Source organism: Pan troglodytes, chromosome 17 (genome assembly GCF_028858775.2).
Source record: "Pan troglodytes isolate AG18354 chromosome 17, NHGRI_mPanTro3-v2.0_pri, whole genome shotgun sequence".
In the NCBI taxonomy this organism is placed as follows: Eukaryota; Metazoa; Chordata; class Mammalia; order Primates; family Hominidae; genus Pan; species Pan troglodytes.
In genome coordinates, this window is record NC_072415.2 from 72241089 (window position 1) to 72257222 (window position 16134).

Genomic DNA, 16134 nt, shown 5'->3' on the forward strand with positions numbered 1-16134 from the left:
GCAGGAACTGTATTTTAATGAAGGTATCATAAAGGAGAAAAGAAATATTTCTTAAATATTCCTCCTATAAACATGTAGACATTTATAGTACAAACTTTAGTACAGTTTTAAAATACTTGTATAAAACTGTGCTCAGTACTGTATTTGGAAGATTTCAACTAAGCTCCTGATCACACAAATTATATTGTCTAGGACAGGGCTACTGCCTATTTTTAAAGGTGCTCTATATATTCAATTTTAGCATGTCAATTGATACTACTTGGATGTGATTTTATAATACTCAATAAGCACTTGTTGGTTGATTATAAACGGTTTAAAGATTGGTAGTATGGATTATCTAAAACATTATTTTGATTTGTTTTTGTATATATTTTGATTGATATGTGTCTGATCTGAAAATTCAGAATACTTCTGAAAATAAATGTATAATAAAAAGTGGTTTTCTTTATTTAATGATGTTTAAGAACAATGCAATCCTATTAACCTTTATAATTTTAGATTTAGTGAATTATCTCCCTAAAACTGTTGACTTAATACTGTAATATAGTTGTGCTTTTAAACATACTTTAAGAAGTCTTCATACTGTTTAATTTTTTTCTTGATTATAAGAATAATCCATATTTACAAAACATTCAAATATGAACAGGATATATAGCTTTATAAGTTTGATGTTTTCAATAGAATTTCTATTAACTGAATAAAATTACTTTTAACAGATATTCTAAGGAAATCTCAGTTTTGGATAAATTCTTATAGCATCGTTGTAATGTTCCTACTAAATTTACATGATGAACCAATTAGATCTTTTATATGTAATATTATTTGCTGGAATATACACACACTCTGTGTGTGTGTGTGTGTGTGTGTGTGTGTGTGTGTGTGTGTGTACCCTGTATTTTTGCCAGGTGAGCCAGGATAGCTTCCATTCAGTACTTTGTTTTCTAGTTACATTGCAAGATAAAAATTGTGGTAATGACATTGATGAACACTGAGCAGGTTATAGTAACTTAGCAAGAGTAATGCTTTTTCTGCTTGAAGCATTAGGGCTCTAATCAAAATTAGACTGTAATTTCTTATGATTAGCCCAGTTCTTTGCACAATAGAGATGTAATGTGATCAAGTGGAGAGGGCAACTAACATGCCTTTTGGTGATAGATTTCTTTTACCATGCCTTCAGATTTTTATAAGGCAGCTAACAGGAGGTAGTCATTTATGTTTGAATGTAATCATTTCACCTATGAGCTTGCAGCCTTCCAAAATCATCTTCCTTTTTTTTTCTTTTTTTTTCGAGATGGAGCCTCGCTCTGCCAGGCTGGAGTGCAGTGGTGCAATCTTGGCTCACTGCCATCTCCACCTCCCGGGTTCAAGCAGTTCTCCTGCCTCAGCCTCCCGAGTAGCTAGGACTACAGGCGCATGCCACCACACCCAGCCAATTTTTTTATTTTTGGTAGAGACCAGGTTTTACCACGTTGGCCAGGCTGGTCTCAAACTTCTGACCTCATGTGATCCGCCCGCCTCGGCCTCCCAAAGTGCTGGGATTACAGGCGTGAGCCACCAAGCCTGGCCTAAAATCTTTCTTTCATGATCCAACGTATCGTTTCTCAGAACTCTGAAAGCATATATCTAACTATGCTCAGTGTTCCTTTCTTAGCATCGCCAACACTAAGATGTCACGATTGCTTTCTTACAAACTTTTCATCCCTTCTACTTTATAAAGTAGTTCCCCTCTGTTAAGTTGGGATTGGATTTAGTGTTTCCTCTGCTTTCTGAGAGAGAAAATACCAGCGCAATTTTTCTTTTCTTTTCTTTTCTTTTTTTGAGACATAGTCGCCCTCTGTCGGCCAAACTGGAGTGCAGTGGCACAATCTTGGCTCGCTGCAACCTCTGCCTCCTGGGTTCAAGTGACTCTGGTGCCTCAGCCTCCTCAGTAGCTGGGATTACAAGCCCGCACCACCACACCTGGCTAATTTTTGTATTTTTGGTAGAGATTAGGTTTTGCCATGTTGGCCAGGCATGTCTTGAATTCCTGGCCTCAAGTGATCCACCTGCCTCGGCCTCCCAAAGTGCTGGGATTCCAGGCGTGAGCCACTGCGCCCGGCCCCATCACAACATTTCTAAAATTTATTAAGTTCACTGCTTTTACCTGAATTAGACTTTCCACTGTTCTCTGGGCCATAGACGTTCCTAAATATATCTACTGTGTAACTGTCATTTTTCTTTCCTATGTCTTTCCAATTGTTTCAAATTTATTCCTGTAGTTAGATATAATCCCTGCTTAGCATGGTGGCCTGAATATAGTTGGTATTCAGTATTTTTACATCGATATATTTATTAAACATTGTGGTCAGTTAAGGATTACAGCGATCTGAAAGTTTAATGCATATCCTTGAGCTTATGTTCTTGATGGAGAGGTAAGACTAACACATGAAAGAATTTGAGAATAGTCTCCTGTGGCAAAGATAATGTTTACAGAATATAAACATTCTGTTATAGAAAAATCTTTGTTGATTGTGAAAATGAAATGGGCCTGTGGGGAAAGTAAAAGTTAAGTTTGACCCTCAAGAGTGGGTAAAATTTTGAATAAATAGTAACTTTATTATTTGGCTATATTTAGACTCTTTATCCTGAGTAAGGAAAGGAAAAGGAAGTACAGGTGAAGGAAAGATAATAGCTCTTGTATTTTTTCATGTTTAAAACATGATCTGGGAACATGACACTCCCTGCTTACCATGATCTGCTTACCATATAATAGGGTGTTTCCACTGGGGTAGTTGCAAAAATACAATATGACATTTCAGCCTCTTGTGGTACTCTACAAGGAAGCAAGATAAGGATATTAATCTGGGAAAACCAACCTTATTTCTGTGAAAAATTAAAATTATGCTTTCTACTTTTCAAACAAGGAAGTTAGAGCTGGATCTTCAAAATGTTTGTTAAAAACCTAGATTGGTTGTTTGGCATTTTTCAGTCAAAAATTAAATTGAGTGAATTTGTTTTTAATTTAGCTTTTAACTGTGCTGTTCCACCCTATCCTGCAGCTCCCAGCCTCCCAGCCTTGTCTAAAAATACACAATACTTATATCTGAATTACAAATATCAGTTGAGAAACTTCACATCTACAGTATACTTAGTTTCTACAAACTAAGGAAATCTATATAGGAAAACCTGAACAAGTTGACTGTAAATTGATTAATTTTCTTTAAGGATAGATTCCTCATAGATTTCTAAGAATTGAATACCCATTACAATTTAATATAGCAATGGTATTTACCAAGATTCAGCAAAAGATAGCGAGATCAAGAAGAATGCCCTAGAGCTGATATGATTGGATTATACTAAGATACAGGACAGACATCTCATGTTGGTGTGAACAAATAGAGAAATATGGGCTTCATCATAGTAGCTGTGGAAACATTTTGACTGATAAAACAACACTAGGTCTGTGCCAGACTATACCAACTATAATTTTGAAATCAGCCTATTGTTTGAAGACCACTGGACTTATACCAATGTCTGATCTTCAGTTCTGTCTCTGCCACTTACTAGCTCTTTCAGCTTGGGTAAATCACTTCTTAATGCAGAAGGCAAGCCAGATAGTACAAAATTGATCATTTAAAAAATAATTAGAGTGACAAACCATAGCACCACACTAAGTCACAGATGAATAATCTGCCTAAAGCATCACTTCATTTCATCAAGGCGCCCACACTGCATAGCATTAAACTTAATCAAAATTAGGATAGTCACATCCTACATGTGATTGTAGGATATCTGGGCAAAGCCCAGGATCAACTAAACCTCAACTGACAGCCAAATATAGTCATCAACTGTTCCTCTCTGTGAAATAAACTAACAAGGCCAAATTAGCTTGTGCTCTCTTTTTTTTTAATCTTCAGGGTTTGCTGCATGGTTACTTACAAGTTTCTGATCTAGTCATGGAGCATGACTAAACCTCAAGGAGGAGTAGAACACAGTTGCAATCATGGGTGTAGCCTTCTTCCACATTTTCTCACCTATTATGTCAAAAATCCTCAGCCGTCAGAAATAGTGTTCATTTGTTTTTGAAACCAGCTGGTCCTGTTGTGGGTGGATAAGATTGCTCAAGGTAGTATCGTTGACATTTCTGTTACTTCAAACCACCTATCAGTGTGTGCTTGTGAGCTCCCTTAGTTTAGGCTTTAGCTCACATTTGTACCATCAGTTTTAGTCTTATCCTATGGCTTTAATCTCTTCCTCCATCCTTACTCTTACTTGATTTTAAGAGTTATTCATTCATAGTTATTTATTCATGTCATTCTAGCTAAAGCCTTTTAAATAAAATTGCTTCCTCCTGTCCAAAGCAACTTTTTCAAACCTTTTTTAGTAGCAAAAAAATATATATTACAGAAAAAATTTATAAACCTCACTAGGAATTTTTTAATTTCTTCTCTTTTTGTACGGTATATTTGTCAAAGTATAAAAGTGACTTTAAAATATTTTATTGTGGCTATGTATAATAAAGTTATCCCTTTAGTTTTGCTTCTTCCTGCCCTTTCAACCATGTTGTCCATATGCAAAACCTTTATTCTACTCACATTGTTTCATTTTTCCCTTGAAACATGTGTTATATTTTCTTGAATATTTATATTTATTATATTATATTAATATTCTATTTTCTTGCCTGGTATCCTTGTCCACATTATTTTTTTTTCTTATGGAATACTTGTCCTCTCTTCCATATTTCTTCTAAATCCTGTGCATCCTTAAAGGAAGATCCTGTTTATATTCCTGCCTTTCCCTAAAGTTTCTCCAGCCCATGGTGATCTCTAAATCTTCTGTACTTGAGGGGTTTTTTTGGCTGTTCCACTTATGGAAATTAATTATATACAGACCTGTGAATATATGTGTTTCTAATTAACTCTTAATAATATTATTGAAATGTTTGTGTGTAGATGTTTTAGCTGACTAGATTTTTTAAAAGATGTTAGCTCATAGGTCTTATATTGTCCTCTTTCATGCCTAGCACAAATGCCTAAGGTAGACAGTTTATAGAAAATTTATCTATGTATCAACAGTACTTAATATTGTGCCTGGCATACAAGCTTTCAGTAAATATTGAAGTTACGTTAAAGAATTGATCTTTAGGTAGTAGTTTCCTACACATTTATAAGTTGGGAATATTTTCTTGTGAAAATTAACCTTTTACTTTATATCCGATTTCCTCAACTCTGTCTGAGCAAGATTCCATCAAAGCTCTGTTTCTGAGGCCATTCACAACATCAAACCCAACTTACCTGGAATCTAGGCGATCAGAACCTGGATGCTCTTACATATTATTCAAGAGAACCAGTGGTTTAGAGCTCAGGCTTTGCTGTCGGAGAGCTTGAGTTCATATTTCTATTCTGCCACTCCCTCATTGCATGACTCTGGATAGTCTTTGTTTCCTTTACTGTAAAATGCAGATGGTAATGACTCCTTTAGCACGGGGTTGTTATGAAAGGTTATCTGTGTAAAGTATGTGGCATAAAATAAGTGGTCAAAAAGAATGTTAATAATAATAATTACTATTGTTGTCATCATTAACAATAATCATTCTCTTTACTAATAGCTTTTCATATGATAAAGTCATCTTGTGTTATAGAAATTTTAAGTGACTAGCTTGTCAATAAAGTTTCAGCATGTAAGTTTCTTCCCAAGTGTAAATCTTGACTTTGAAGTTCCACTCTTTCTGAAACCCTGTGACAAAGAGAAAAAGACAGTGGGCTGCAAACTGGGAGGCTTGAATTCTACTTCTGGCTTGCTCACAGATTAATTTTTTAACCTTTAAGATAAAGTAAGCCAATTGTATTATTGTTATCCCTGTATATGACTTAATTCCAATGATTCATAAGCTTCCTTAAGGCAAGGACAAAGTTTTACCGAAGTTTTATCTTTGTACTCCTCACTATGGCTTAGTAAATACTGCATAAGTACATAGCTTCAGTTCTCTCATCTGTAAAAATGAGGGGATTGTACTGTCTTAATTCCTTTTAGCTCTCAAATATTTTGGACATAGAGGTCAGTGAAAAATTAGCCCCATCTTTGGAGAGGAATTGAGGATCAGGAAAATATAAATGTGAGTGCCGCAGTTGCTAAAAGTAAAAGGCTGTCCCCAACTTTTTTTTTTTTTTTTTTTAATGGAGAGATAGACCAAGATCCTGGTCTATCCAGAAATTAGCCTTTCTATTCTGGTGTATGATGTGTATTCTAAAGTGTTTCACATCTTTCCTTTCTTTATCACCAAGGTTACTGCTATACCAAGCCTTCCAAATAATTTCAGAACTGACCTTGAGTGGGAGGAGGCAGAGTACCTTTGTGGTTTTACTCTGACGTTTATAAATACAGTGCCCACATAAAAGAAACTTTTCATTAGTATTGAATGAATTTTACATTATTTCCAAAGTAGAAAATTTGTAGTCTTATTTTTTTAACTTTCATATTTTAGAGTAGCCTTATAGGTTCTCTTTCTTTGACATACATCTCTGAGATCCCTCCTTAAGTGAATAACTGTTTTTTCTTTTCTTTTTTTTTTTTTTTTTTTTTTTGAGACTGAGACTAGCTCTGTTGCCCAGGCCGGAGTGCAGTGGTGCAATCTCGGCTTACTGCAACCTCCGCCTCCCAGGTTCCAGTGATTCTCCTGCCTCAGCCTCCCAAGTAGCTGGGTCTACAGGCGCATGCCACCATGCCCAGCTAATTTTTTGTATTTTTAGTAGAGACGGAGTTTCACCATTTCAGCCAGGATGGTCTCGATCTCCTGAACTCGTGATCCGCCTGCCTCGGCCTCCCAAAGTGCTCGGATTACAGGCGTGAGCCACCACCCCCAGCCCTTGAATAACATTTTAAAATGTTTACACACAACCTCAGGTTTAAATAGAATTACTTTTAAAGTAAGTCTGTTATTAGCAATATCTTTATATTTATTGAATTTATTATTATAAATTTCTTTCTCATGACAGATTTTTTTAAGCATGGTTGAATAAATCGTCTTTACTGAAAGAATTGTAATATAAAGCGAATTGCTTGATTTTTTTTCCATTTAATTGTGAATTGGATACTTTCATGATTTTTAAATTATAAAGTGCCCATATTAAAGTATATATTAAATGTAATTATGGGGGAAAATGCCAAAAGTAAAAACAAAAAGCTCAAATAATACAAAGAGAAATATGTAGTGAAAAATGTACTTCTGCTTCTCAGAGTCAGTTATTATTAATAATGTATTGTGCATGTTTACAAAAACATTAATGCAAATGTAAGCATATATAAACATGATTACTTAGACTTATATATCCATGTCCTTTAAAAAAATTATTTTGCTATTCCTGTCAGTGACCTAGTTCACAGTAGTTGTTCAATAAATATTTAAATTACCCAATACTCTTTTATTAGTCGACAGCTGGTCCGTTTTTCTGATGCATTTGGTTCTTAAAGTGCCATGTAATTTTCAAGGATCTGAGACTAAGTTTTTCAATTATAGTAAAAACATTTTTCAGCAGTACTAAAATATTAAATGTAAATATAAATAAAACTACTTTTGTATGTGATTTAAAAAATCAATCTGCACGACTGTGTATAATAGGTTTAGTTCTCAGACTTGATAAAACTTATGAACAGGTTTTGCCAGTTTACCAACTATGATGAAAGTACCTGATTATTTGTTTCTGAGTTATAAAGTGAATTGTTAAGAAGTTACACAATAGGCATCCTGGTATTTGAAGAAATGCTCTGTAGTTAAAATACTTCATATTAGAATATGGTAGATTCTTAATAAAAGAGGCTAATTTCCCCAAACTCTTCTTGTATATTAGGACATTTGGAAAACAAAAGGCATTTGCTTCTCCTGGAAAAGAACTGTGGCTTAATCTAAAGAAGCACATTTACCTTGAAGCTTTAATATAACCTGTTACTAGTCTTAAAATCCAAAGTACATATGGGGTAGTCCAGTCAAAGTTAAAATTACTTTCTTCCATAAATAATTTTTCTTTCTGACAAGATGGAGTAGATTTTAATGAATTCAGAGATTGTTTTTCTTTTGTGACATCATATTTATTATATTAAAAGATATCAGAGCTTTTTTTTCCTGGAGAATATGAAGTTGTTGGCTTGGAACTAGAAAAAATTAGAAAATATATTTTTCAGTGGCCATAATAATGCCAAGTTGAAAATTAAAGTGTGTGTTTGCTTTCCCCCAAGAGTCTCCCTGTTGAATAAATGAGTTCTTTAAAACTTTCAGAGAAAAATAATAATGGTGTTATTGAAGAATAATGTCTCATGACCAAAGTAGCTCTAATCTAGGCTTGTATATATGATTTAAAATATTAGAAGGAAGATGAAAAAGACTTAGTAAACTAATAACAGATGGATACCTAATAAGAAATATTTATCTGAAATTAACAGCCAACACCATACCTAACATTCTATTAAAATCAGGAATAAAACAATGAAGCCTGGTATCACAGCACCAGAATATTGGTTGATCAAAGTTCACCATTGAGTGTACATGTTTTCCTATGCAGGTTAGAGACTTCAGAGTAGCTATTAAGGAGCCACGACATGGGCCTAAGAGAAGAGAAGATAGTACTCAAGTGGAGTTTCTGCTTAGGGCAGCAATGGCCAGATCAACTAATATATCAGGAATATCTAGATATTAAATACAAGATCGAAAGACATGAATAGATAATTCACACACAAACCCCAAAAATAAATGGTCAATATATTTTTGAAAGAATGTAGCTGGACGTGGTGGCTCATACCTGTAATATCAGCACTTTGGGAGGCCGAGGTAGGCAGATCACGAGGTCAAGAGATCGAGACCATCCTGGCCAACATGGTGAAACCCCATCTCTACTAAAAATACAAAAAATTAGCTGGGCGTGGTGGCGGGCGCCTGTAGTCCCAGCTACTCGGGAGGCTGAGGCAGGAGAACGGCTTGAACCTGAGAGGCGGAGGTTGCAGTGAGCCAAGATCGCGCCACTGCACTCCACCCTGGTGACAGAGTGAGACTCTGTCTCAAAAAAAAAGAATGTCCAAGCTCACTAGAAATCAAAGAGATACATAATTAAACAAAATATAATTTTATAGCATGTTAAATTGGTGAAGATTAAAAATAATAATACTGAACATTGACAAATGCTATTACATATTATTGTTGGAATTCAGATTGCTATGTACACTTATTTTGGAAAGCGGTTTAGCAGTAGCCTTAATCAACTTTATCAGTAGCCTTAATAATATTGCAATTTCTTACTATATAAGCTTCATTTTTAAAAAACAATACATATGTGATCCCAGCACTTTGGGAAGCCAAGGCAGGAGGACTGCTTGAGGCCAGGAATTTAACTCCAGCCTGGGCAACATAGTGAGACCCATCTCTACAAAAAAATTAAAAAGTTAGTCAGCAATGGTGGCACACCTCTAGTCCTAGCTACTTGGAAGGCTGAGGCGGGAAGATCACATGAGCCCAGGAGTTTTGGGTTACAGCGAGCTATGATCATGCCACTGCATTCCAGCCTCAGTGACAGGGTAAGAGCCTATCTCAAAAAAACAGCAAGATATAAGATTGTATATATAAATTTATTCTATTTTTTACACAAATATCTTTACATACTTATATATGGGGGAAAGTTCAAAAAACAATATTTAGAAATTCAAGGAAAAAAATTGATGATATACTGCCCTTATCCCCAGTTTTAGTGGTGTTAGGATGATTTATCTAGTCTTCTATGTACTTTTATTTTATAATTATTTATAGTACTTTTTTAATAATTCGAAGGAATAATTATTTATAGTGTAATAAAAAATATTGGAGAAAAGTAGTTAGATTAATTTTGTTTTAAAGAACTGGAAATTTTAGGTATTGCATAGTAATTCAGGAACTTCATTTTATTTTTTTTATTTATGTATTTATTTTTTGAGACAGAGTCTCCCTCTGTCACCCAGGCTGGAATGCAGTGTCTCAATCATGGCTCATTACAGCCTCACCCTTCTGAGCTCAAGTGATCCTCCCACCTTAGCCTCCTAGCTGGGACTGCAGGAATGTGCCACCATGCCCAACTAATTTTTCGATTTTTTGTAGAGACAATGTCTCACTACGTTTCCCAGGCTGGTCTCAAACCCCTCAAACAGTCCCCCGCCTCAGCCTCCCAAAGTGCTCTGATGATAGCCATGAGTCACCACACCCAGCCCTCCATTTTATAATATGTCATATTAGTTATTTACCAAGGCAGATGTACTGATAACCCAATGGTTTATTCCAGTTTAGCATTTTATATTTTCAGTTATTTAAAAGGTCTATTAGTAAAAAGCCTTATAAAGTTTATCCACAATATTTTGAAATTTGTTTCCTTTCTTTTAGTGATTCATGGTCTAGCTTTGGTTCAATTTCAAACAGAGGGAGAAAAACACAAAATTTTTGTTTGTTTATTTAAGACAGTAAGAATAGCTATTTTCCAGGATTCAACCTTGATTATTAATGGATCCTGAGCAGTGTTAGCTCATTTTACCCCCATACATTCAAGTTTTATTTCTTTAACTTTTTATTATGAAAAGTTCAAAGCATACAGACAAGTTGAAAGAATTTTTTACCCATACATCCACCACCTAATTCCAGTTAACCATACTTGGTTTATCTCATATCAATACATCTTTTCAGCCATTTCTCCATCAACAGTACATCTTATTTTTTATGCTTTTCAAATTAAGTTGCACATATCAGTACGCTTAATACTTTATCATGCATGTCATTAATTAGAGCTCAATATTTTAAAATTGTGGAGGTTTTGAGGTGATATTTAAAGAGAGTAAAATATATAAATCTTAAGTGTACCATTTGATAAGTTTGAACAAAGAATGTACCTGTAGTAACCCAAACTCCTATTATATACACAATATTACCATCACCCTGGAAAGTTCCCTCAAGGCCCTTTCCAGTCAGTTCCTACCCCTTCTAGCCCTTTACCACAAGAACCACTATTAATTTTTTCCTACCGTAAAGTACTATTGCCTGTTCTAAAAACTTCATATAAATGAAATATTGTAGGTACTCCTATAAGGCTTCTTTCAGCATAAAGCGTTTGAGATTCACTCATATTATTGCATATGTCAGTATTTTATTTTTAAATTGCTAAGTAGTAGTCCTGAGTTCAGCACATTTTTAATATTAACTTTTTGAGATGTCTGTGGTTACTGTATTTGGTATTTCTTAGCTTGTGCTGAAAGAAACTATGTTATAATGAAGAGTACTGTAATATTTGGCTTTCTGTCATCATTATTTTTGTTTATGTTGTCTTAAAACTTAAATTGGGCTGGGTGTGGTGGCTCTCGCCTATAATCCCAGCACTTTGGGAGGCCAAGGCAGGAGGATTGCTCGAACCCAGGAGTTTGAGACCAGCCAGAGCAACATGGCAAGACCCTGTCTCCATAATTTTTTTAAAAAAATTAGCCAGACCTGGTGGCTCATAGTCCCACCAGCTAACTGGGAGGCTGAGGTGGGAGGATCGCTTGAGCCCAGGAAGTCGAGACTGCAGTAAGCCATGATTTTATCACTGCACTCCAGCCTGGGCAACAGGGCAAGACCCTGTCTCCAAAACAAACAAAAACTTGAGTTGATAGATAGCAAGTTTTTTTGTTTGTTTTTGTTTGTTTGTTTGTTTTTTGAGATGGAGACTCGTTCTGTCGCCCAGGCTGAAGTGCAGTGGCACAACCTCAGGTCACTGCAACCTCTGCCTCCAGAGTAACTGGGATTATAGGTACCTGCTACCATACCCGGCTAGTTTTTGTATTTTTAGTAGAGATGGGTTTTCACCATGTTGGCCAGGCTTGTAAAGGAGAACCTGCAAGCTATTACTTAGCAGGTATAATTAAACTGCAGGGAAATTAAATGTTTCTCCAGATAGAAACAGTGTTTAAGAAGAATGATATATGTAGAATTTCATTTAGTTCACTTAATAGGGATTTAAAGGCAAGTGGTACATTGATAATGACATAGCCCTATTTGAAGAGTCAACCATCTTGATTATTGTGATGTACTAACTGTTTTAAAAGGTGATGGGGGAGCCCAAGGTGGAGTCCAAATCTGTATTCCTATAACTTCCATTCATTTGTTGAGATTGTGCTTTCTATACACAAATAATCCATTTCCTTAGATCAATATGTATACTTTAAGTACTGTGTAAGTAACAATTTAACAGAGGGTTGACAATAGCCTCTTATTTGTCCCTTTTTAAACATTAGCTGGATAAAAAAAAGTTTTGTGTGTGTAAAATTTAATAGAGAAGCAGTTAAAATGTCCTTCCTGCTACTTTACAACCTACCTAACCTCAGCTGTCATGACTTGCCTGCTCCCGCCCCACCCACCACCCCCTCTCCCCGCCCCACAGCTTCTGTACATTGTAACTGCTATTCATACACAACTTGTCCATACTTTGAAAACTCAATACACTTGTTTGTTCTTTCCTTCTGCCTTTACTTTTTTGTAGAGGCAGGGTCTTGCTATGTTGCCCACCAGGCTGGTCTTAAACTCGTGGGTTCAAGTGATCCTCCCACCTCAGCCTCATTTAAAGTGTACAATTCATTGGTTTTTAGTATATTTCCATTCATTTTTAGTATATTTACAGAATTGTACAACCATTACCTAATCTACTTTTGCAGCCTGTTCATAATCCCCAAAACAAATCTCTTATCCATTAGCATACACTCCATTTCCCCCCTCAACCCCCAATCACTAATCTCTATGTCTATAGAGACAGACTTTCTATCATTATATATTTGCCTATTCTGTGCAGTTTATATAGATGGAAATCATACAATATGTGGTTCTCTTATAACTATCTTCTGTCAGCATGTTTTCAGAGTTCATCCATTGTTGTAGCATGTTTCAATAGTTCCATCCTTTTTATTGCTGAATAACATTCTATTGTACAGATATATACCACATTTTATTTCTTCATTTATCAATGGACAGATATTTAGTTGTTTCCACTTTTTTGCCATTGTGAATAATGCTGCTATGAATAATTATGTACAAGATTTTGTGTGGACATATACTGTCCTTTCTCTTTAGGTGGAAGTAGAATTACTGTCCTATGATAGATAACTCTGTAGCCTTTTAAGAAACTGCTAAACTGTATTCCAAAATGTCCATACCATTCCCACCAGCTAGATGTAAGGATTCCAATTTCTTCACATTGTCACCAACACTATTGTCTTGTCTTTTTATTAAAGTGAAAAATAATTCATATACCATCAATTCACCCTTTTAAAGTGTACAATTTGGTGGTTCTCTGTGCATTTACAAAATTGTACAACTGTCACCACTCTAATTCCAGAACATTTTTATCACCCCAAAAGAAACCCTGTACCTATTACCAGTCACTACCCATTCTCGTATGATGCCAGCTAAAATCTACTTTGTGTTTCTATGGATTTGCCAATTTTGGACATTTTATATGAATGGTCATACAGTATATAGCCATGTAGCCTTATGTGTCTAGCTTCTTTTATTTAGTATAATGTTTTCAAGGAGGAACTGCCAAACTTCCAAAGCAGCTGTACCACTTTACATTAAGACGAGTGATGTATGAGGGTTTCAATTTCTCCACATCTTCTGCAACTTACCATCTCTTTTATTATAACCATCTAGTTGATTTGAAATGTACCTCATTGTGGTTTGATTTTCATTTCCCTGATGAATATCATTTCCCTTTTGAGCATCTCTCCTTCATTCACTGGCCATTTCCATATCTTCTTTGGAGAACGCTTTGTCCATTTTTTAATTGTGCTGTCTTTTTTATTGAGTTATAAGAATTCTTTATATCGTGTAGATATGGTCCTTAACAGATACTTGATTTGCACGTATTTCTTCCATTGTGTAGATTGTGTTTTCACTTTCTTCATGGTGACTTTTAAAGCAAAAAAAAAAAAAAAAATTTAATTCTGATGAAATCTAGTTTATCAGTTCATTCCTTTATCACGGTATTAGTTTCCTATGGCTACTTTAAAAAGTTGACAAAAACGTCATAGCTCAGAAGAACACAAATTTATTACCTCATGGTTCTTTTTTTTCTAATTTTTATTTTAGGTTCGGGGGTGCATGTGCAGGTTTGTTATATAGGTAAAGTTGTGTTACGGGGATTTGTTGTACAGATTAATTTGTCACTCAGGTACTAAGCCTAGTACCCAGTAGTTATTTTTTCTGCTCCTCTCCCTCCTTCCACCCTCTACCTTCAAGTTGGCCCCAGTGTCTGTCGTTCCCTTCTTTGTGTCCATGTGTTCTCTTCATTTAGCTCCCACTTATGAATGAGAATATGTGGTATTTGGCTTTCTGTTCCTACGTTAGTTTGGTAAGGATAATGGCCTCCAGCTGTTCCCACAAAAGACGTGATCTTCTTTTTTATGGCTGCATAGTAGAAATCTCACAGTGGGTCTCACGTTGAGCTAAATGGTCTAAAATCAAGGTATTGGCAGTTCTGGAGGTTTTAGGCTCTAGGGGAAGCCTTTTCCGGGTCCTAGAGGATGCCGGAATTCCTTGGCTCATGGCCCTCCTCCACTTTTCAAGATCTTTGTGATTACATTAGGTCTATCTGAATAACCCAGGATAATGTCTCTATTTTAAGGTCAGCTGATAAGCAATCTTAATAATAACCTCACTTCACCTTTGCCATGTAAAGTAACATATTCACACATTCAAAGGAGTAGGATGTGGACATCTGTGAGGAGCCATTTTTCTGCTTACAACATTGCTAATGCTTTGTGTTATATCTAAGATATGATTGCCTAACCCAAGGCCGTGATGATTTGCTTCTGCATTTCCTAATAAAAGTTTTGCAATTTTCACTTACATTGGGTCTATGATCCATTTTTGCTTGTGATGTGAAGTAGTGGCCCAATTTCCTTTTTTTACATGTAGATATACAGTTGGCCCAGCACAATTTGTCGAAAAAACTTCTTTCCTCCAGTGAAGTGTCTTGGTACTATTGTCAAAAACTACTTGACCATAAATGTAAGGGCTTATTTCTGGACTCTGAATTCTATTGCATTGTTCTGAATCTGTATGCCAAAACTGTGCTGCCTTGATTACTCTTAAGTTTGAAATCAGGAAGTATCAGTCCTCCATCTTTATTCCTTTTCAAGATTGTTCAGCTATTCTGAGACTTTTTTGTTTCCATGTGAGTTTTAGCATCAAGTTCTCAATTTCTGCAAAAAAAAAAAAAAAGGCAGCTGGAATTTTGATAGGAATTGCATTGAATCTGAAGATTAATTGTAGAATATTGCTGTTCTGATATGGATCTTCTTATCTGTAAGCCTGAGCTGTCTTTCTGTTGATTTAGATCATCTTTAATTTCTTTGGACAATGTTTTGTAGTTTTTACTGTATACATTTTGCATGTTTTTGTTAAATGTATTCTTAAAATTTTTTTGATGTGTTTGGAAATGAAACTTGTCTTTGTTTTAATTTTGGATTGTCATTGCTAATGTATAAAAATCCAACTGATTTTTGTGCATTGGTCCCATGTTCTGCAACTTTGAAAAACTCATTTGTTACGTCTAATGTTTTTCAGTGGATTCCTGAGAGTTTCTTATATATAACATCATGTCATCTGTGAATAGCAGTAGTTTTTGCTTGTTCTTTTCCAAACTGGATGTTTTTGGTTTCATGGTTTTTTATGAGGAATCAGCAGTCATTCACATCATTGTTTCCCTCTATGAGAACATTGTTTTTCTCTGTCTGCTTTTAATATTTTCTCTAAATTTTTGGTTTTTCGCTATTTGATTAATAGGTGCCTAAGTTTCTCTTCTCTTTACTTACCCTCCTTGATGTTCTCTGACCTTGAACCTGTACCTACCCCATCTCTTGCCTCATCAGTTGTGGATTCCAATTCTGCATATGTTAGACCTTTTTTATTGTTCCACATGTCCCTAAGGCTCTGTTAATTTTCTTTTCAGTCTTTTTTGTCTGTATTCTGCAGATTGAATAATTTCCATTAATCCATCTTTGAGATTTCTGACCCTTTCCTCTCTCATCTCCATTCTGTGATTAGGCTGTACAAGGCATTTTTAATTTCAGATACTTGTATTTCAGTTCTAGAATTTCTATTAGCATTTTTTACATTCCATAGTT

General features: G+C 35.3%; 1 protein-coding gene across 27 annotated transcripts in view; it reads left to right on the forward strand.

The window, feature by feature from the left end:
- Nucleotides 1-16134, forward strand: part of RELCH (RAB11 binding and LisH domain, coiled-coil and HEAT repeat containing) — a 119961-nt gene that overhangs the window by 7207 nt on the left and 96620 nt on the right. The gene's annotated exons all lie outside the window — the stretch shown is intronic.